At 38.4% G+C, this 16,075-nt stretch overlaps 1 protein-coding gene across 3 annotated transcripts in view; it reads right to left on the reverse strand.

Moving 5' to 3' along the window:
* The window catches only part of FGF10 (fibroblast growth factor 10), a 91,677-nt gene that overhangs the window by 46,842 nt on the left and 28,760 nt on the right, over positions 1-16,075 (reverse strand). The gene's annotated exons all lie outside the window — the stretch shown is intronic.

Genomic DNA, 16,075 nt, shown 5'->3' on the forward strand with positions numbered 1-16,075 from the left:
GGACTCCCCAGTCACTGCAAGCCATACAGCAGCACTGCCTCCTGATCCTAGGGCACATGGCCTGTCTGACCACTTTTGAAGTGATTCACCAAAAGTTGATGTAAAGAAAGAAGCTAGAGAAAGAAGAGCAGATAATTTTTTGATACCATATGTTCATTGGTTATATATTATATGGCTTTGCAGGACTTCCCTGTTCTAGACTAAGAGCCACAAACCACTCCCTAACTATGGCTCCAGATATTTGTAGGTGGGAGAGGTCATCTGGAAGGTACCTATGTTATGGATAAGGGAGCAATCTGGAGGCAAATACAGTTAAGATGTTGTTGATCCCATGTGTAGACTGTTTCATAGAAATTGTCTGCTGATGCAGTCCAGTATCAAGTAGGAATGGTTCCAGTATTAGGAGTTTAGCTTTGAAGTTCATGCAGATATAGAGAAGATAGAGGTCCTCAAGTAGTTGCAGGGCACAAAAGATGAGGAGCTTATCATATGAATTCGAAGTGTTCCTGCCTCCCCACTGGTTATTCTGAAGTTTTCAGTACAAATAATTCTTTTTTAATTTCCTTTTCCTCTTTATCCCATGACTGACCTTTTCCTTTGGCTACTGCAGCTGTTTGTAAAGCTAGTATCTGCAACCTTTTCCAGGATTGGCACAACGCATAAAATCAGCTGACATTTTCTCCTGGAAGAGGTTCTTAGGTGGTATTATTACTTTTATAAAGTACTGAAATGATACTCTTGATTGAAATCACAATGCGAAAAAATTGGCTACTTTATATTGCCAATTTGAAAGAAATATGAGGAATGCATAACTGAGATCTTGAACTGCTGCACTCATCTATAGGGCCAAATCTCCATCTTCTCTGTTCAGAGAGACGGAAATCTAGTGATTTTGTATCAACCAGCATTCCTCTTGGAAGAGTTACTCTTTCTTCTTCTATGACATCCTGCCTCTCTGTTGTGAATTGCAATTAAGGAAGAAAAATATTATGTACAAGCCAGTCATTATACAATTTCATGTCCTACTTCTGTCAAGGGCAATATGAGATATTTCAGAGAATGGAATGATAAAGTTTGCTGTAAAATTTTCCCTGCCTAGACCTTAGATACGGTCTGATCGCAGAAACTTTTAGAAACTTTCAGATCTGGATTGCAAAGAAATCCAGAAATTCGAACATCACTGATTTCAGSAGGAATAAAGGTATCTTCTCCTGTGCTGGCAGAAAAGCTTCCTGTCTCCAGCTGCTCATCACTGTCCCCAGATGGAGTTAAGCTGCTCTCCAAACACTCTTGTGTACATTTGCTCAACCAGGATGGTTGAGAACTTGTCTTTAAGACTGTGAAGCTAAGCTGGGTGACTGCCTGAGGGAAGTTATGGAATGCTCACATGAACTGACGAGATATGGTAACCTCTAGCAGGGAAGTTATAAAAATTTGCTAGAGGACTTCTCTTCCACCAGCACACCTGGTTCTAATAAAGGCTGTCCAAAGCCTTAGAGTTCTAGGTGTTTTTGTAAATATCCACTTGAATCCCCTGATCTCAACAGTCTCTCCGTTTCTGTTCTTGATTTCAGACCTGTTTCTCCTGTCTTTTTTAGGCAATCATCTTTTCTTCCTTCTCTCCTGAACACTAATTCCGCCACAAAAACTTAAAAAGAGGAAAAGGAAGCAATTAAGATTACAAATTCAGAATCCACTTGCAAAATATGCTAGTTTTCAGACTGTGCATTCTCTAATGCACAGACTCTCTCCTGCTAGTGACCAGTGGTGAATAGATCAGCAGCACCATAAAAAAAAGCTTTCCTTCAAGATAAAACAAACTCAGTTCCATCATATTCTTCCTAAGGAGAGCTGATAGGTCACCAACAGCTCCTAGCTTTGCTTTTGTCTTACAAGAACAGTTTTCAAGCAATGTAAATTTTCTTGTCTCCACTGGTTCAGGGATATTCTTACAAACAGGATCCACCTGCCATACTTCTGTCTTTAGGCAGAATTGCCTGTTGCCTATATTCAATCTCTTCTGTCAACTTTTCTTCTACTTTCTGTATCTTTAAGTTGTGGTAAAGTTCAATTTAATGTCATACGTATATGCCTACAAAGATGACATAGTCTGTCATACAAACTAAACAGAATAACACCTTACACTTCAGTTCTCATTTCTACTAAAAACACGAATATCATTGCTTGTACTATGAACACAAAATAGGGAACAGAGAAGACTCATTAAGGATTTTCAAAAACTAATCACTGGGATTTATGTGGAATAAGGCTGAATAAAGGTAGAAGATAAAATCTAGGTCTTTAAACTCTCTTGCTTAGTTACTTTTTCTGAAAAAGGAGAAATACAGCCATCTTTTGAGGCTTAGTCGGATAATGTTTGTAGAGATGAGAGTCTAACACAGAAAAGCAAACACATAGGAAAGCTAAAAGATCTGTAGTATAGTATTTCTAAATTTTCTTTAACAATGGAATATTTTGCCAGTAGTTAGATAACTTTCATTTTTACTGCAACTGGGAAACCTTTTACTGCTACCTTGCAAAAGTAAACATTCAGTTATTGATCCAAGTACAGAAGTATCACTATGGTAAAACAGTCTGTTGGCCGAACACAGGACTTCATGGTACTCTCTTGTTATAAAGACCTCCTATCCAGTTGAAAAGGTCACCTTACCGTATCAGTTATTTTTGTTTAGAGGTATTTTAACTTTTTGCTCCTAATGGAAGCCAATTAGAATAATGAGGGCAAGAGGTTAGACATACATCTGGTCTCTCTATTTAACCTAGAAGTTTATCTTTTGCGTGTTGCTGACAACAATTTGGAAAGAGGGGCACAAAGGAAGAGAAGAACACTTCCCCACTCTAACACTTGCATATTTTTCTGTTATGAAGATGGCAGCCTCCTTTTCTCACTTGACATGTGAAATAGCTCAGCCATAAAAAACTGTGTTTTTCAGCTTTGCGTTTAATTGTTGGAGCCAAGAAAAGGAGGTGAAGAAATAAGACAGAACCTACTTAGGCTGACACTGTTTAAAAACTAGGCTATTGCAGGCATGGCTCTCATTACGTTTAAGTGAATTACTCTGTTTCCTTTAAAAAAGAAGGAGAAAAAAGAAGGAGAGATTAACAAGCCACCAACAGCCTGCTGTAAGATTTTGACACTTTTAGTGGCTTGTGACATATGACTTGTGAGTATCAGCTCTCCTTCAAAATCGGAAAACAAATCTACCTTTTGGATGAGGAATGAAGAAAACCCAACAAAAATAACAGAAAAACTGTTACAAGATCATGTTAGCTAGAATTCATTATCAAAGTATTTATTGGAATAGGAGAATGACATAAATTCTTTAACTGACTAAACTTTGGAATTATTACTAGATATCCAGAAGTATCTGCAACATTTGTAATCCTTTGCTAGGTGCAGAAAAGCATATGCTATGGTCCTTTTTAAGGCATGAATCAAATGGACTCAAATAATGAAATAATATTACAGATTTCTACTTATTTTCAAGATCATTTATATCACAAGAGCTTTTATATCATAAGCTTGATAGAGAAAACTCTCAAAGAGGTGCTTACAGCAAAACTACACAACGATTACACCTGAAAATGCAAGTATGTTCATCAGTTGTTAGGGCCTTTACAGATTCTTTGGAAATTTCATCTTTTATGAGGAACATTCATTGCATCATCGCGCTATCTATTCGTGTGTTACCAGTATATTTCTGTGAGCCTGTAACAGGGGTTCTGCACACAGAACTGCAATAGTTTGAGACACAAAACACTTCTATAAACAAAGAGGTTACATGTAGCTAGAAGCATTCAACAGACAGACTACTTTGAATGGCAGAAAGTGTGATCCAATTGGTGGTCTTACAGTGAGTGTTTCTTATAACGATTAGATGTCATGCACTGAGGGAAAGAAAGAATCTGAAACTATAATTACAAAATGTTTAGCTGAAAAGCCAACACAAAAATATTACTCAAATAGCAAAAATATGCTCCCATACCCATTATGCACTTAATGAAAAGTGTCTGGCAACCTCACCTATAACATAACAACAAGGTAACAGAGTAGTGAGAGGTTCTTATGTACTGGTTTCCTGCTCATTGTTAAAGGATATTTTTTGAGTCTGCATTGCTGTGTGAGCACAGGTATTTGTACACTTCACATCTGTGGCTCCCTTTTAAAGGACTTTAAATTGTGGTTAAGGTTTGGAGGTCTTTGGATATGAGAGCTGAGCTGACACTTCCTCCATCAGCAGAGCAGCAATATTTTTGTTGCATTATTGAATTAAATAATTCAGACACCACTGAAGATCTTTCTGAGTATAAGCACTGTGGGGTTATTTATTTATTTGTTTCATTTAGGGCACAGGAGTTATTGCAATTCAATCTGTACTGAAAAGCTGGATCAAGCTTTGTTATGTCCATAGTACAAATGAAAACCAAAACATTACATCTAGACCTTATGGTCTATTGTGTACATTTATAAAATCAGCAAAACCAAAAGGGGAAGAATTCCATGGAAAGATTATTATAGATATTTTACAATAGTGCTTGTCTCCAAATCCTCATCTTTGCAAAATGTTTCCTGTTTCATAAGCAGAATCAGCTGCAAGCAGAGTCCACAAATGCATGTGTGGCAGAACTGAAGGAATAAAGCAAGCATGGTGAATTTTGAGCAAATCTGGATAATGCTTTGAGGAATTATTTGGTGTGTGGTCTGAGGCAAGAAGCCGCAGAGAAGCGGAAGTTAATCTTATGTACTCCCCAGCTGCAGATATGTCTTTTTCAGAGCAGACTGCAGCAGGAGACACAGAAGAAATGACCAAGAGACCAGATTAATACCACATGAGCCAAGTGTCAGCCTCATTATATGTGTTTTCACTAAAGTTGAAAAGACTTTAACTTGGATGGCTGTCATTTCAAAGAGAAGTTGTGACATGTAAAAGTAACTGCAATAAATTAAACTGAAAGGATAATTCCTGTGACACCAAAGGGGAGGTACCAAGAATGAAAAAATGGTAGGAAAAGAAATAAAAAACAAATAATTCCAGTAGCTTAACTCCAAAGCATACACAGCATTTCAGGAAAGTGAAGGCAGTCCCAAAAATGTGTAATAGTGCCAAATGCTCAAAATAATAGGCAGAAATTATGCTCAAATTCCTGTAAATGAAAGGCATAAAGGTTAAAAAAGGAGAGAGAAATGTTGTCTACATTTTAACTGTTTTAATAGTAATCATGGAAATGGCACAGATCCTTAACACAAAAAATCCTTATGTTCAGGACTTTTAAGTGAAATCAGACTGGACATCTCTCATGTTGATAATTGTCATACAGCACAACCAGATCTAGAGTTCAGCTTGACAGTGAGACAGAACCGTTTTGCTCCTACACCCATACTGTTTGGTCAGGATGTATTTTCCTGTTAATTTCTGCATTGTGCTACACAAGAAATTTGTTGAATAATCTTGACAGAATGCCTTTTTCTGTAGAACCATAAGTTTTTTGCTGGTTAGAGGACAAACGCCTAAGTCTGTTGGAGTTAACAAGGAGCTAGCTCCTTGTTAGCGCCAAAATCCTTTCCCCCCATAAAGAGGACAAAACTGCCCTCACTATTCATTATATCCAAACCTTACTGTAAAAAGAGAATTATTACCTTCCTGATGGGCTTTTTTTCTGGCACTCACCACAGTGTTACTGGCATGTTTTACAAATAATTTGTTTTCATAATACCCTTGCTAATGTAGGAAGTATTACTATCCTGATTTTATACACAGCAAGGAGCCAAAGAGAGATTAGAGTCAAATACATTTATAAATTTGGGGGTACAATGGAAAATAAACACATATAAGACCTGATATTTCACAGTACCTAACACTTCATGGCACTTATACTCAACGTTTAGCTTTCGCAGACTATCCTTGTGCTAAATTGTTCAGTCTTCTTCCCTCTCTCTCTTAAGTAGGCAGATTCTTTCTTGGTCTTGCTAGACCATCAGCAGGAGGAGCACCTAGGACTCAAAAAAGCTTGCCCCCAATTCTTTTGTGTTGTGGATATCTTCTTCACAGCCCATCTGTGATGAAAAACATAACCCTTTATTTGTCCATGTTCCCAGGTTAGTTATTATTCTAGACCTTATGCATTTCAGCCTGTTTTGTTAAAAAAAATCGTCATAGTCTTTAAGAGCCTTTTAAAAATATATTTAAAAAATACTTCTACAAAAAGTGCTCGTGTTGGATCTTTTCTTTCCCAACTCATTTAGTTCAACCTTGAAGGAGCAGCTGTTCTGTAGGGTAGAGCATATAGTTGAAATGCATTTCCTCATCAAAGCACTATAGTAAGGTATTTTACACACTGCATTTACTAATAGTAATCTTTCTGTCTTCCATATAGTGATATGGACAGTTTTTAGCAATGTCAGCGGGTTCAGTTCTTGTAGCTGATTCATACGTAATTATTATCAGCCGTAATTATTATTATTAAAGCAAATGACAATCACTGTTCTTAATTGGTGTATGCCATATGGGAGAAAAATGTACCAAAATAGTACCACAAATTAATATACAGCTGTTACACAATCGAGATGCCACAGGATGTATAGGATTGGGTTCTAATTCCCACTCCTCTGAACATTTGGGCACAAGAAGCTGTAAGAAAAGCATCCCATTTCTGTACATAATGCTCGGAGCAGTGATTTTTGTCTGTGTTCTCTCGCTGATCCCTTCCTGCATTATGTTAGTAATAGAAACACCATCATTGCCAGGATAGATAGACTGCCAGTCTGCATGATCTCAGCGTCACCCTCCATCTTCCATGGCTTAGGAGGAGGGCTACTCACAAATCAAAAGTCAGAGGAAGTAGCAAAACTGCTTGAATTCTGGGGATCAGAAATGGCATTTGCACCTCCTACTGCTAACTTCAGTAAATCTGGGGTTTGGCTGGTTAAGTGGTTTAGACCATGCATTGCCCCAGGAAGTGAGTTATTGTTTGTGTGTACTCATGGCTCTGTGGAAATGGAGGTGATGCTCTTCTATGAATCAGCCTGAGGGGGAGACTTGAACAAGAAATATTACTGTTCACAATATTCAGCATACTTCCAAGATATATGCTCTACCCAGCACCTTCATCTATAAGCAAAAAAAAGCTGGAAGAATTTATCATTTCTTTCTATGCCTTATATGCTACTCATTGCCAAGCTGTTTCTGTGAGAACTCCTGTAAACTGACAGTCTAAAGAGCTTGCAATGGTTTTCATGCCTGGTTGCACCTCAGAACATCCAGTGAAACTCAGCTCATGCTAACTTTCTGCTCTGGTTTACACACAGTTGTGTCTTGGCCCAGCCCCTGGCCAAATAGTCTACTGCTGACCCAGATTCTCCAGTAAGCTAGCACCAAAACCACACATGCATCTCTTGTATGAAGAGGCTACTTTCTCAGCATACAAACAGCCAGCTGAGCATCCAGGCCTAGACCTTGAAGCAGAATAGCAAAAAGTGGCCTTAGCTCTGCTTCTTCTTTTCATATTACCCTCAATTTTGCAGCTGAGTTGTCAGTGAATACACAATAGAATAAATTTCTGTATTGTAATTATAAGCATTAGCATTCTGACAAAGGAAAGGTGTCCCGTCGTCAGAATGTGAGGCATGTGCACTCTTCTGTTTCCCTTAARACAGGGGAGAAAAATGTAGTGAAATTAGATGAGGATGGACTTCTGGGAAGGGCTTTTGCTACTTTGCTCACTTCCAAAAGACAGGTGCCACAGGTACCACAATACAAATTAGAGAGGTACTTCTGGATCAACATGATTTACAATTTTAGTGTTCATCCTCCATGGAAGCCATGGTGGGGGAGAATAGGTATCTGTGAAACACACAGGGAACAAATTTTGTTTTGTCAGAGTCAAAATCTTTTTTTGGTGAATAGTAGATTTGATAACATGTTCTAAAATTTTCACAGAATCACTTAATCATCTTTGTAGACTTCTGCTGGACTCACCGCAGTAGCCCCATGTCTCTCTTGTAGTGGGGACCTCAGAACTGGACACTGTACTCCAGGTGTGGCCTCAACAGGGTTGAACTGAGGGGAAGGTTTTGCAAAAACATTGGAAAACGAGGCACTGAAACTGCAGTCCTGTGAAATCTACTTCATATTAAAGTAATGCAATTCTGCATTCTATTCGAGAGTGTAAATTCCCTCTCTCATTATAGTGACAAAATTACTGAATATATGAGCTTGTAATTATAACTGCTTCAAATCTTAAAGATAAGCTTACAAAATGACGTATTTGATAATAATAAACACGTCTGTCATAAAAATATCCTATTCAATCCCCCAAAGATTAAAACACATAGAAGTCTGGGGTAGCTTCATGTGCTTTTTTTTTTCCCCCCTCCGTCATCGTAACAGATTTACTGGATAGTGTTAGCATAGTGAAAAATTTTAAAAATCCCTCAGAACACCTTTTTGTTCTTTTACATAAATTCATTTGTGGCTGCTTTAAGAAGCTTATTACTTCCAAAGTGTGGCCACCTTTCAGCTTGCAAGTGGTCAGCACGGACTTTGACACGAGGAACAAAGCATGTTATTAAGCCTCTTGGAGAGCAAGACAAACTGAAGAAGAGAATCCCGGAGCACAGTCTGAGAACTGTCTGTAGAACGGGGCCAGACAATGTAGAATGAAGCTGGGTCAGGACAACACAGATGACTTCATATCCCAACATCGATTGCATACTTCTAGGCAAAATCATTAGGAACCTTAATGAGTCTGTGGCTTCACAGGTTCAGACTGACCAAACTGAGGATACAGTCAGATGAGACAATAATTCAGTGTCACTAGCAGTTCACTGCTGCCAAAATGGATTCACCATGCTCCCTCTCTCATCACTTCTCTCCCACTTGTGACACATGCTGCCCCTGTTTCTTTCTTCTCATCCTTTCTAGTGTTGCTCTGGCACTCATCACACTTCCCATCCCCTTCCTCTAATGTGGGCATGGTATCACTCATTTATTCCCAGCCCCTGCTCAGCACCATGCCTTAATTCCAATTAAGCAACATCCTGAATACTTCCAAAATGCTTCAGCAGCCTTTCCCAAACTCCCACATACACTGACTACAGCTGCGCAGATGTGCAGTAGGAACCTAAAAGAAAGCTTCTATTTCCTTTATTTCTATGCTTTTAAATATCAGTAGCAGAAGGAGGAAGTGACCGAACTTCTCAGTCCCCCCCTCGCCATTTTCACCTCTGCTCCCCATACAGGAGGAGTCAGGAACTGCAAAAACCAAGTCTATTGTCCTTCACAGATGTTTTTYGCCATGAAAGAAGCAGGCATCATGTTGCTTTACTAAATCAAGGTTTATGAAAGATCTGATCTTTGTTTTTACATAAAATTCATGAGCATTCATGTTTCTAGTATCCGTAGCTTTTTCCTCTCTTGCACAACATCAGAAGCTGGGGGGGGGGAGGGGAGGGAGATAGAAAAGGAATGAAACTTTTTGCTCTAAGTTTCAACATTTCCTTTTTCTTGAAAGTCAGCCTCAATGCGTGTGAAAATTCCTCTTTAGCTGTAGAAGATATACACTACTGACAGATTATTTAGAGGTAAATGTGAAAGGGGACAGGCTAATAATTCTTTAGGCTAACTATAAAATAGGAGACTGCTTTACAGCTGACACTGTGAGTATATCAACCCAGTAATTGGATGCACGTGTTAGTAGCAGTAAAAAGGCACTGTCCAGTTGTCCACCTTACATGGGAATCTACTTTGAGTGTATTCTGTGATTTACCGTTGCAATTAGAACTGAATGTTCAAAGAAAGAACACAAGTGACCTAATTTAAAAGCAAAGAGTGCCTTTAAAGCCATTATTTAGCGTGTGACCTGGCTCACTTGTAACCATTTCTTTCCCCTGCAACTCCCATTTGTTACACTGTACTCATGAAGTAGCACAATCAGTTTTAATTATCCATTCAGCTAATGAATTCCATTTTAATATCCATCCAGTGATTAAAGAGCAAGTCACTTCCTCCTCAGCCCTCCCCTTGAATATTTTGATTTTCTTCATAAACACAGTGAGCTTTCCCAGGCTGACTTTTTCAAAATGTCGTGTAACAGTTTCCTGTCTCATTTTTACTACGTTGTAACTAACAGAGATGTTTTACAACAAGTTGGCACTCGCAACAAAAGCAATTAATACTGTTAATAAAGGATCTTTCCAGTTAACAGAACTAATGGTCCTGAGTACCATCAACTACTTTTTTGTGTTCAGAGCAGCTAAACAATAAAAGGCAGTAAAATATTAAAATATTACATCAAAATAAGTTGTTGAAGCAAAAGAAGGAAGATCTGCTTCATAAGTGCATGCAGTTGGACTAGTGGCTCTAGTATACATATCAATCAAGAAATGTTCATGTGCTCAGGTTACTAAATYATCCTCCATTTCTGATCTGATAGTTTGGATTTCTTAGGCTGAAGCACGCAACATGTATTTTTCCATGCAGTCTTATCAAGTTGACACTGGTTGTTAATGCTGATAAATATTGGAACTATTTCTTTGCAGTTGTGCTGTTTGAAGTGAGATGACTAGAAGATAAAACTAGAATATTAGGATAAAGTACTTCAGTGTGATAAGGCAGCTGTAAGGAATGTTCACAGGTGCTCAGTAGATGCAAAGGCAGCAAGYATTCAGTATGTGCAAACTGAAATTTCAGCTGCGTACTGTTTTGGGGAGGAAAGGACTTTGAAGAGCTTGATTCACAAAGCTCTTCAGAAAACTGAGAAAACAAACTAACAAAAATGGTCCATAAATAGAGCAATAATATAACAACCTCACCTTGACTGAACTGTTTCTCTGCTTTGTTGACACTATTTCTATCATCCTAAATATTAGGCTTATGAATAAAAATACAGTATTGTTTACAAAGATGCTTTTCCTATTGAGAACCCTCCTTGTGCGATTGTATTATTCAGTCAGAGAAAAAGTCAGGAAGCCCCCACAAGAGGGGATGTTGTGCTATTCATACAAGTACCTGCTGCTTTTAGCTTGTGACACAAATTAACAAGACTTGCTCATAGAAGGGCTTTCCCTTTTCCAAAATGAAAGGCTCTGTCGAAGAAATGAGAACTCTCCTACTGCAGAATCTGATCCAACTCCCATCAGAAGTGAAAAGGCCCCTATTCACACACACAGCTCAAAGACATCTGAAAGTCATCTTAAAATGCCTTATTTCAAAACAGAGGATCTTATCCTATGACTGAATGCATCCAAGATGTACCAAAACTGTAAGCACATTCTGCAGCACTCACTCAGCTAACAGCAGCTTCAGTGGTGGTTTTGACCAAGCCAATACCTGAGAATCAGCCTGTTGTAACAGCAGCAGGGCATCTATTGCCCCTTGGTCTTGTTCTTCTGAGGCTTTAAGAAGAACAAACCTTCAAATGCTCCTCTCTCTCTCTCTCTCTCTCTCTCTCTCTCTCTCTCTTTTTTTTTTTTGCAAGTGATTATAAATTAGATTTATGAAGACAAAAAGACTTCTTACAACTGTGTATTTTAAGCAGATTTACGACAGGGCTACAGTATCAGCACACAGGGTCCATGAGGCAGGAATGCAGCAAGGGTAACAGGAGTGTGTCATGTAGACATTAAATAGTACAATTCTTTCCACATTCATAAATCCTATGTGCCTGAGGTGTACACTGTTGGTTATAAATTACGTAACTGAGTTCTAGAGGAAAAAAAAAAGATGAGTAAAAGAGAGAAACCATCTACATAATAATATACCAACTTCCTATTAAACCCCCAAGATTCAAATTACTTCATTGAAATGGTATTATTTCCTATTTAAGTCTTTTTAATTGGTAACAAATACAACAGATTGCTATAGAAAGTAAAAGAAACACATATACCTAGTAAGCAGTCTTTAGAAAAATGTGAAGAAAAGTCTCATATTAATTTACAAACACYAGCTCTTGAAAAGCTGGTAACCCCATAGCGCCAAATGAAAAAGAGTTCAAGAGCAAGAGAATCTATTTTACCAAAAATTCTAATCTATTTGAATCTGTGTATCTGAGGTAACATAGCTATCAAGTTTTATGGTTTTATTACACCTGTGAACATCGTTTCTCRGTACAAAGTCAATCACAGGAAATAACTTCTGAATAGATGAGAACTTTGATATGTAGACAGTTAAATCTATATGCTACTGATGCAGACTGTTTGTGACTTGGGACTTTGTTTATGTTCAAAAACTGAGTACCGAACTGCACATACTGAATCAGCCCTTTAATGCTTTTTGGATGTATACAAACCAACATGCAAATTGTATTTGTATGTAATTTATAAATGCACACACTTAAAACTCTCAATAGCGATATTTGTTGTTCTAGCAATTAGAGCAATTACAATCGTTTGGGCTACGGAATTTAGACTAGAAATCTGCTGTGATTCACTGTGTTACTAACCTGATCCCACACTCACTAGAGCAAAACCAAGAACTACCAGGTCCAAGCTGTATATTAAAGATAATTGTGTACTTGGGAGAAAAGCCTAGAATAGGTTAGCTTGTGAAGAATAGCTAATTATCTCATGCTAACTACCCCAGTGAACAMTCTTAATCTGCATTGAAAATTCCTTTGTGCTATTTGGATTAATCCACTTTGGATGTTCAGAAATCTAATTAATAGCATCTTGGCTGGTGTAAGCCCCTGGAGCTTTGTTGAACTAAATGAGCTCATGCAGCTGAGGATCTGGCCCCTTCTTGTCCACCTACTTTGAGCAGAGGTGACACCAGATAGTGGCTGTGCCGCCATCTACTGTAGGTTTTGCATAGCACTGCAAGCAGAGCTTGGTCCAAAGCCTGTAAGAATCGTCCCATTAATTCTTCCTATTAACATCCAGTCTCACATTGACATAGATGCTACTCTGTAAACATGTACTGATCAATGGCCTGATCCTGCAATCCTTGCTCAGGCAGAACTATTACAGATTGCAGGTTAGGTGCTGCTAATTAAGCATTACATATTGTATCACCATTTCTCTCCTGTAACTATATTTAAAGTCCATGTACTTCATAGCAGTGTTAACGGTTGCTTTACAGTTCAACTAAAAAGTATGTTGACAGCATAACACTGTCAAAAATAAGTTCAAGTTGTCATGAATCAGCTCATCATATATCATGTAGCCCAAACCATACTGCCTGTTAAACCCAAAGAGATTCACTAACTTCAGAAAGGTTTTCTGGGTGCAAGTAAGGTCAGAATCTGCACACATGCAGTTGTTCCTCCATTTTTACATATGGTGAAAGCTCCTCTTGGTCATCTCAAATGTCAAGTTATAGCTAATGCTTTTATAATTAATCTTTGGAGGTTTTGGGGTTTTGTTTTTCCCTGCAAGTACTTTAGTCACCAGAAAGCAGTACARCTGTCCTTATTCACATATACAAATGGACCTATCAAAAACAAGGGCAAGGGACTTTACAGCTGTGATGCTGAGGTACGAGCTAGTATTGAGGGGTTGCACGTCAAGGACAAAACTCTATACGTAAGGAATAATAAAACAAAAGTTAAACTGTCTAGCGTATATCTAGTGACAGATGCACTCCAGCTCTATTAAGCTGTGCAAACTCYGCAGTGTTCTGGCAGAACAGTCAGAAGCCACCTCTGTTCCCGCTGTCCCATAGGTACAGCAAGGCTGATGTAATGGTTCCATGCAATCAAGTTGGAAAACATCTGCCAAAGTAAACTTTTATTTAGTGCATGCTACACAATATTTATAGAGCAAATCTATGAATGCTGCGTGAGCCATTTTTAAGGGCTAGGGCCTAAACAGTATTTTCTGAATGTTTATTCTGACTTTCTCCAACTGTTCCCCTTACTTGACAGTGCTTAACTGGCAGCCAGCCATGAAAGCTGTTGTCTAATTACACAACATATCATGATCTTTCAGCCCTACAGATAAGGTTTTACTGCAGCATAAATGGATTTTAAACATTATCATATGAGAAAAGCAAATTAATCCCTACATCAGAATATTTCAAACAAAGTCTTGTGTGTCAATAGTCATTATTATTTGTTTAGGAAAGTGTGGTTTTGAAAAAGGAACTTACATTAGAGATTAAATAGGCTTTAATGTTAAACAGGCTACAGTTTAGTGGGCTGGCTGACTAACTATGCATGGCAGAAATTTGTTCATATGTAATTACACATTTTAGAATATCTTAATGATACTGTATATTTTCATGGAATCAGTCAGTGTAGCTGGGGATTATGGCAGCATTCTGATCAAACAGCTACAGGTGAAATTACCAAAAGCATAAATTTTACTTGCAACATTTTGATACAGACACTCTTGTAATTAAGAGGCAGTAACAGTACTTAAATGGTCTCAGCCTATRTGCTTTTACAGAAAACACAATTTCACACCACAGATTATAACRAATGTTAAAGAAAAGCATATAACCATTTAACCTTTCTTCTGCTAGCAAAGTCCTAATTGTTTGCATTTTAAAGATGTTATATGCTGTGTTATACGCTGTGCCCGGTTTAGTAAAGTAAGTGGAGCTAGCAAGCTAGTGTTTGTGAGAAGGTAGGACTGCTTTCTCCATTGCACATAAACTTGAGGGACAGGATATGATTACGTATAATAAAGCCATTGATTTGTACTTATATGAAAAAAAATCATTCTTCTCTTTTTCAGTAGATACTCTGCAGATATGAAAATAGCCATGACATCATGAGGAATGCCAATTCTCTTTCTGATGCACTGACCAGAAAACTAGGAGAAGAATCATATTTTATAGTTACAGAAAGTTGTTCTTGAGTGCAGACTGACAGACTGGGCCTTGAAAGATGTGTATGTGCATCTCAGTTTATTCTACCTCCTCATGGCAGGATCCTGCAGGAACTCATGCTTGTATGCGAGCTTTACTTACTGAATCATTCTACTCGCTGTTCAGATGAGTATCTGAATACACTCTCCTAGGATCAGCCCCTTATATCCTTTTCTGCAGCAATATTGTGAACTGAATGGCTTGCTGTTTTCAGAGATGCATATAAAGCTTTCAGGATCCCATTTTAGGGAAATCACACTATCCTGCTCTATAAACAAAAGTAATAAAAGACATATAGTGCAAAGACCTAGTTAAACACAAATTCATCAAAATGAAGCCCCCTTCATAGCTGTTTTTCAGGAAACTAGCTTTCTCTGAAATATAAAAGTGAGATGGTGAGAATCAGCTGCTTTGACATCTAAAGCCTTTATAAACATTAGGTGTATGATAAAGTATGAAGTTGCAAGGTGGAGCAAGTGAAATAGTGACATATGATACAGCAGCTCTCTCCTCCCTGTTTGTAAGTGCGTATTATGGGTGTTTGATAGAAATACAGGGGAATTAACGGTAATGTTTATCATACGGCGTGGCAACCTGCTAGAGTATTCCATACTTTATACATTAGCTAATAAGAGGGGGACTTACATCCCTTTGGTTTAACAGCAGGTTTATCCCCAGGTTTAGCTGGATTTACAAAAAACAGCTGAAGAACCAAAGAGCTGTTCTCTACCAATAAGACAAGTAAGAAAGCGTACTCAGACACTTGCAGAACAGAGCTTACTTTTTCAGCATGCTGCTATAGTGGGATGCAGTCACTTAAGAGTAACAATGCAATATATCATGATTTACTGCAGTTACTTCAATTTGAGATTGCACAGGCAAGAAAACCAAGTAAAGGTTACATTTCTAGCACTGACAGCCAAAAATACATTACCAGAAGCCTGCTATTACTAGAAGCCTAATTAGTGCTACAAAAAAAAGCTTGAAACTACAGCCATGGAAACAGCCTTATGACTTTTACTTTGAAATTATTTCTTTAAAAAAAAAAAAAAAAGACAATGAAATGTGTGTGAGGTCTGTGCGAATCCAGCCACAGATGTTTACAGTGGAGTGAGTAGTAGTATAGCGGCGCTGCAACCCGAGAGCTGCGCGGCGGCAGGGCGCAGCACATATGCCAGGGACGCGGCAGGCACGAGCGTCGCGTTACCGCGGCGGGCGGCGGCAGCGCGGGCGCGCAGCGGCGGGCGGCC

This window comes from Rhea americana, unplaced genomic scaffold (genome assembly GCF_003343005.1).
Source record: "Rhea americana isolate MKP2758 unplaced genomic scaffold, rheAme1 scaffold_13, whole genome shotgun sequence".
Lineage (NCBI taxonomy): Eukaryota > Metazoa > Chordata > Aves > Rheiformes > Rheidae > Rhea > Rhea americana.